The sequence below is a fragment of the Arachis ipaensis genome, chromosome B02 (genome assembly GCF_000816755.2).
Source record: "Arachis ipaensis cultivar K30076 chromosome B02, Araip1.1, whole genome shotgun sequence".
NCBI lineage: Eukaryota > Viridiplantae > Streptophyta > Magnoliopsida > Fabales > Fabaceae > Arachis > Arachis ipaensis.
Window position 1 is genome coordinate 6,717,345 of NC_029786.2, and position 6,000 is coordinate 6,723,344.

At 34.9% G+C, this 6,000-nt stretch overlaps 1 protein-coding gene across 1 annotated transcript in view; it reads right to left on the bottom strand.

Annotated features, from left to right (window-relative positions):
* Nucleotides 5,144-6,000, bottom strand: part of LOC107624730 (probable inactive purple acid phosphatase 29) — a 6,460-nt gene continuing 5,603 nt past the window's right edge. The window contains exon 4 of the mRNA XM_021115310.1: nucleotides 5,144-5,419. The gene's annotated coding sequence lies outside the window, so the exon portion shown is untranslated. The remainder of the gene's footprint in view (nucleotides 5,420-6,000) is intronic.

Sequence of the window (6,000 nt, forward strand, 5' to 3'; positions counted from 1 at the left end):
GGGATCATGCTCATGAGCCATACCATGAAGTTATGGAAAGATGTGATAGAACGGAGGTTGAGAAAAGAGACACAAGTAACAGAGAACCAATTTGGATTTATGCCAGGCAGATCAACCACCGAAGCGATATACATGCTAAGAAGGATGATGGAGAGGTATCGTAGTAATAAAAGGGATCTACATATGGTGTTTATTGATTTGGAAAAAGCGTACGATAAGGTGCCAAGGCAGGTCTTATGGAAGGTTTTAGAAAAGAGGAGAGTAACGATCGCATATATTCGTGCAATTAAAGACATGTACGATGGGTCACAACTAGTGTGAAGACTCAAGGTGGTGTGACAAAGAAATTTTCTATTGGTATAGGATTACACCAGGGGATTATCCTTAAGTCCATACCTTTTCATATTAGTCTTACAAGTACTCACAGAGCACATCCAAGAGCCTGTGCCATGGTGCATGCTTTTTACTGATGATATCGTCCTTATGAGAGAGTCAAGGGAAGACCTAAATAAGAAGTTAGACTTATGGAGAGAAGCTATAGAAGTGTATGGTCTGTGCATAAGTTGTAGCAAGACGGAATATATGGAATGTAAGTTTGGTCTGAGAAGGAAAAACGCTAATATAGAGGTGAAGATTAGAGAAAACATCCTATGAAAAGTTAAAAGTTTTAAGTATCTTGGGTGCATCATACAGGATAATGGAGAAATTGAACAGGATGTAAATCATAGGATCCAAGCAGGTTGGTCAAAATGGCAGAGTGCATCTGGTTTTATATGCGACAAAAAAGTGCCTTTAAAACTTAAAGGTAAATTCTATCGCACTGCTATAAGACCAGCTATGCTTTATGGTATGGAGTGTTGGGCGGCCAAAGGGGAGCACGAACATAAGCTGAGTGTGGCAGAGATGAAGATGTTGAGATGGATGAGTGGTCATACACGATTAGATAAAAATAAGGAATGAAGATATAAGGGAGAGAGTTGGAGTAGCATCCATTGTGGAAAAGATGGTAAAATCGTGTCTCAGGTAGTTTGGACATGTGAGAAGAAGACCAACAGAACACCCATTCAGGAGGGTGGATGAGATGGAAGATGGACAAGGGGTGAAAGGCAGATGAAGACCTAAGAAGACAATCTATGAGGTGGTCAAACGAGATCTACATGTAAACGGTCTCTCTGTAGACATGATACATGACATAGCTCAATGGCATCGTTTAATTCATGTAGCCGACCCCACCTAATGGGACAAGGCTTTGTTGTTGTAAGATCAGTTAGCATCAATTATATTTATTTAATATAACTGTATATTTATTGTAGAATATTACGCTTTTATTGTTTTGATTCTTCTAACATCTATATATATATCCTTGTATATTGTATTATTAGAAATTTAGAATACACTCAATAATAGATAACTTTTTTTTCAAATTACTCTCTTCCTCCTAACATGGTATCAAGAATATAGATTTTTTTTCTCCATGAAAAATAGTTCATAGCCTATTTGTTCTCTCTTTTTGTAATTTTTTGTTTCTATTTTTTACTCACCTTTTTGACGTTGTGCTTCATCATTGACCATACTATTGTCTTCGTCTCATCATTACGAGTCCAACGAATCCAAACCCGTCACCGGAAACTCCTTGACACGCCGCGCAACGAATTTTCTTCTCCTTTCCAGACTCATCCAATGTCGTCAGATTGAGCCCCAGATCAATGGCTCAGAAGCTATCCACGTGTCACGACCCGCGATCCCACCAGTCCCCACCTAACCCGCAACTGTACCCATCTGACCCATTCGGTGACCCGAGTTCCGTTGTGTCAGACTGTCAGGCCCACATTTGGACCCGATACGGCCTATTAGTTGACCCGTGTGCTAGCTCGGCTGAGTCAGCGTTGACGTGTTTTTTTCCTCCGTTCAGACGCTGCGATGTATCTTTCATTGAATGATGTGGCACATAGTGGGATCCCTCCTAAAAATTTTTAGTGAACTTTTTTCGATTTTGTCTTCTGTTTTCTCGTTCTTTGCTTCAATCTTGCAGTTTTTTCTCTCTTTTCATTTTTGTATTTGCTATTATGAAAAAATCGGATGTTTTTCAGTCTATTCCTATTATCCTTAATAGCTCTAACTATGCTCATTAGGTTGAAGCCATGAGAGGATTTCTTAAAGGGCGCAAATTGTGGTGCTGCGTGAATGGTGATATTATTTGTCCTGTTAAGCCAACTGTGACTAAAAAATCAAAAGAAGGGACCTCCAAATTCAAAAAGGATGTTGAGAAAGGTTTTACAGAGAAATTGAAAGATTGAGATAGGAAAAATCACCAGATTATCACTTGGTTTCGCAACACCTCTACCCAAGCATTTATTTACGGTTTGGACATTTTGAAATTGCTAAAGAGGTATAGGATCATTTAGCAAAACGTTATACTATTTCTAACATCTCTCATTAGTATCAACTGCTAAAGGAGTTTCATAGTCTTAAGCAAAAACATGGACAAGCAGTTTTTTATTTTCTTGCTCAGATGAATATTCTTTGGGATTAATTGACCTCTTGCGAGCCTATTCTTAAAGATTCAACTAATGCTAAGGCATATGAGGGTTATTGCAACCGAACACGTCTCATATACATTTCCTTATGGCACTTACTGATGACTATGAGCTAGTTAGAGCTTCTCTTCTTTATCAGAATTCTTTTTTTATTCTTGAAGATGCTTTTCCTCGTCTTAAGTCTAAAGAAATACGCCTAGGATTGACTCGCTCTAAGAGTGAAACTGTTTTTGCTGGCACAGACAGAAAGGGTAAATTTTGTCGCAACTATAACCGTTCTAGGCATCGCTTCTCATACTGTCTTTCTATTGAATGTCAAAAACAAAAATGTCACATTGGCTCCAATTATCCAAAACTGTTCTGCCATTATTGCAAGCTCTTAGAACACTTGATTACTACCTGTCCTACTTGCTCACACATTCAGATAAAAACAAGTATCAATCTCGTCCCAACTACTATAAGAATGTGCCTGCTTCTACTGCTGCTGCTGCTACTGAATCCACCAACTCTTCTTCTCTCAACCCACTTTTTGTCTCTCCATCCTACATTGAGTCTCTCCTTAAAAAATTTCTCTCCTTTTCTGATAATACCCCTGCTTCTCTTTCCACTCCTCCAAGTAATTGTAAATGGTATTTTGATTCTAGTTGCTTTAATCATATGTCTCATTTTCGTCATCTTTTCTCATCTTTGTCTACTACTATAAATGCACCTTCTGTCAACACTGCTGATGGTTTCCTCTTGCATGCAACACATAAGGATTTTATTTCACAGTCAAATCTTAATCTTCCTGATACTTATTTTATTCTCAAATTAAACTTTAATCTTATCTTTGTTGGTCAACTTGTTGATCTCGATTTTGATGTCAATTTCTCTATTTCTAGTTGTCGTGTGTAGGATCGTCGGATGGGACAGATCATCAGGAACGAATGTAAGGTCGGAAGATTGTTTGACCTCGAGAATCTTCATGTTCCTTCTGCATCAAATCTCTGTGCTATTTCTTCTCCATCTACACTTTACTTGTGGGATCACCGTCTTGCCCACATTTCTTTAGAAAAATTGTGTCCTCTTATGTTTACGGGTATTTTAGGTCAAGTTAATAATGAGTTCTTTGATTGAATTTTTTGTCAAACTGCAAAACAACTAACTTTATCTTTTCATAATAATTCATCTCTTGCTTGTTCTCCTTTTGATTTTATTCACTCTGATGTTTGGGGTCCCGTTCCTACCGCTTCTATGGGAGGTGCTCGATACTTTGTAGTATTTATTGATGATTATTCATATTTTACTTGAGTTTATTTGATGACTAATCATCATGAGCTGACTCAGCTTTATATTAACTTTGCCACTATGATTAAAATTCAATTTTTCAAGGTCATTAAAATCCTCTGACACGATAATGCTATGCAATATCAAGACACCATACTTTTAAGTTTTCTTGTTGTACGGGGTACTTTATCTGAGTTTTCTTGTAGTGATACCTCTCAACAAAATGGAAGAGTTGAATACAAACACCGTTACATTCTTGACTCTGTTCGTGCGATGCTTATTTCTTCTTCGTGTCCTGAGCGTACTTGGAGTAAAGCTGTTCTCACGACTCACTGTTGTTCATGTTATCAATAGACTTTCCTCTTCTGTACTTGATAACACTACTCCCTTTAAGCATCTTTATCATACTTCTCCATATTACAACTCTCTTTATGTTTTTGGTTGTGTCTGTGTTGTCCTTCTTCAGTCTCATGAACATAATAAACTTGAACCTCGAATTCGCATGTGTTGTTTTTTTGGTTTTGGCATTGAACACAAGGATTATCGTTATTGGGATTCTATCTTTCGGCGTATTCGTATATCTCATTATATTTTATTCTAGGAGCATCACATGTTGTCTAATTTCTCCTTTTTTGAGTCAATTCTCTCTATTCAGTCACCGTTTTTTACTAATTCCAATATTAATCTTTTTTCTAATAATGATACTACATGTTCTATCTTAAGTAAAAAAAGATTAAGAATAAAAGGGTGGTCATGTTGGCTGTTATGGGAGCATGGTTCCAACACATTTACACCAGCACCGGTCCTATCAACAACCTCTTTGCACACCTTGCTAATCATGGCCATACTATTATTTTCGCCGTAAGTTGAACCAATTAAAAAATTCTTGTATAGATATAAGTATAGCTCTTCATATTCAGACATGTTCATCGTAAACATGTCTAGATATGACGTCTTAGATTTGTATTTATATAAGATTTTTTATTTAGATGGAGTAATTTGACTTTCAATTTACAATTATATTTTTGTTTTTGCTGATCTTATTTATGTTTTACTATTTCTCAGGCTTTTACCCTTGTTAAGGAGAATTGTGAATGAAATTATGCAAGTCTGTAATGAGAAATATTGATGAAACATGGTTTTGTAACTAATGTGGCTACTTCTATATCAATGCCATGCACAGATAGATGATTGAATGTACAAATTCTTAATTTGGATTCAAAAAGTAACCACAATTTTTGCATAGATTATAGGACTGCAATTATATCTAAAGTTATTATTCAGCACCACTAAAAAATATAGCATATGCTCACACATGAAAAATGCTTTTAGTCTGTTGTTTGCAAATCATATTGTGATTCCAAAAAAATATTAAAAAAAATTAAAATGAACAATTTTTCATTTACTATATAGCTCAAGACAAAGAATTAACTGCTAAATAGTATCACAATTGATGAATCATGACCATCTTAACAACAATATAATTTATAACAACCTATAACAAACTCCAAAATAAATCATCTTCATGTCATGTATGTGGATACTATCACTAGTCTGCATCACTTTCTAAATTCTCAAAGTTCTCCACCATTTTGTTTGTTTCACTTATGATTTTCCTGCAATGAAAGCCACAAAAGAACAACATAGAGCACATTAATTTTTTTAGTAATAAGAACATGAACCTCTAGGCACTTATTTTTCACATGACAAGAACATAATACAAAAACCATAGGTAGTTCATAATTATGCAATAAACATAATTATGCAAAAACCATAATCTACCTATGGGTGTGTTTGCATTAGCGTTTGAAGTATCAAAAGCTCGTTTAGTTTTCTTGAAAGTTTCACTTTTTTGTTTGGCTGTTTTTTATTTCTCTAAAAGTAAATTTGATTCTGCGCTTGAACCCACGTTTACCAAAAGTTACAATTCTCGCTTTTGCGTTCAACTTTTCACGTTGGACTGAAATTTATTTCTATGTACTAATTGTATGCTTTGTTATTTATACGATGAATTTTGTTGTTTTTTTATAATATTATTTTTCTAATACTCTTTCATGCATATTTTTATTTTTTTATAAAACTCTTATTATTTTTTATTTATATAAATTTTTTACCGTTATTTTTATTTTTTTATATGAAATATTTTTTTTACTTTTGAATTATGATTCTATTAATTTTATTAGAGTAGTAAAAAATG